This window comes from Poecilia formosa, unplaced genomic scaffold, assembly GCF_000485575.1.
Source record: "Poecilia formosa unplaced genomic scaffold, Poecilia_formosa-5.1.2 Scaffold723, whole genome shotgun sequence".
NCBI lineage: Eukaryota > Metazoa > Chordata > Actinopteri > Cyprinodontiformes > Poeciliidae > Poecilia > Poecilia formosa.
Window position 1 is genome coordinate 134,204 of NW_006800662.1, and position 1,174 is coordinate 135,377.

Below are 1,174 nucleotides of genomic sequence, written 5' to 3' on the forward strand. Positions count from 1 at the left end.
TGTTCATCACCGTTCATCACCTGTTCACCACCTGTTCACCACCGTTCACCACCTGTTCACCACCTGTTCACCACCGTTCACCACCTGTTCATCACCGTTCATCACCTGTTCATCACCTGTTCATCACCTGTTCATCACCTGTTCATCACCGTTCATCACCGTTCATCCTGGTTAAACAATCACACCTGTGAACGCTCTTGTTGGGAAACCAAACGCCTGTGGAAGATGACCGGTCTGGTCGTCCACCGGGAACATTTCAAAGATCTACTTGAGAATTACAACAAGGCAGTTAGTGAAGCCAGATCATCTTACTTTAAGCAGTATCATTGACCACAAATGGCGACTGCAATATGTTCCTCAGTCTGTTTTATAAAGAAGGTGATGGACCTGAAAAGCAATATCTCTGAGCTGCTCTACTTCCCCTGATGAGCCTCAGTGTTCGGATTCATTCTCTTCTTTTGTTCCAATTACATTAAATGAACTGACTTCACTAATTGGTAAAATGAAACTTTCTACTTGTTTGTTGGAAATATTGCCCCCCTTTCTGCTTGTCCAGGCTCTAACTTCCATTGGTCCAACAATCTTGTAAATAATTAACAGCTCCCCGATCAAAGGGTACGTCCCATTGTATTTTAAAAAAGATAGTGACCCCTCTTTTAAAGAAACCCACTCTTGACCCCGGTACCATCTCCAACTTCCATCCCATCTCTGAACTTCCCTTTCTCAGTAAATTACTTGAAAAAGTTGTAGAAACTCAACTCAGATCCTGGTTTAGTCAGTTACTGACCTCTGATCCCTTTCAGTCTGGCTTTCTTAACACCATTCCACTGAAACTGCTTCAGTAAAAGTCCATAATGATCTGTTATTGGCTGCTGATGAGGGAAAATGCTGGTTTTATTAGATCTTGCTACCTTTGACACCATTGACCATAACATCCTGTCAAACAGGCTGAAGGTCCTGGCTGGTGTCTCTGGCTCAGATTTGGCCCGGCTGACCTCATATTTATCTGACAGGACATTCGTCACTAAGACGGACAGGTTTTCCTCTGACTCCGCCCCTTTAACCTGTGGGGCGCCACCATGCTCAGTTTTGGGTCCACTTTTGTTTTCTTTTTATATCATTACACTTGCTGGCATTATTCAGTCCTTTTCGTTTATCTCTTATCATATTTATG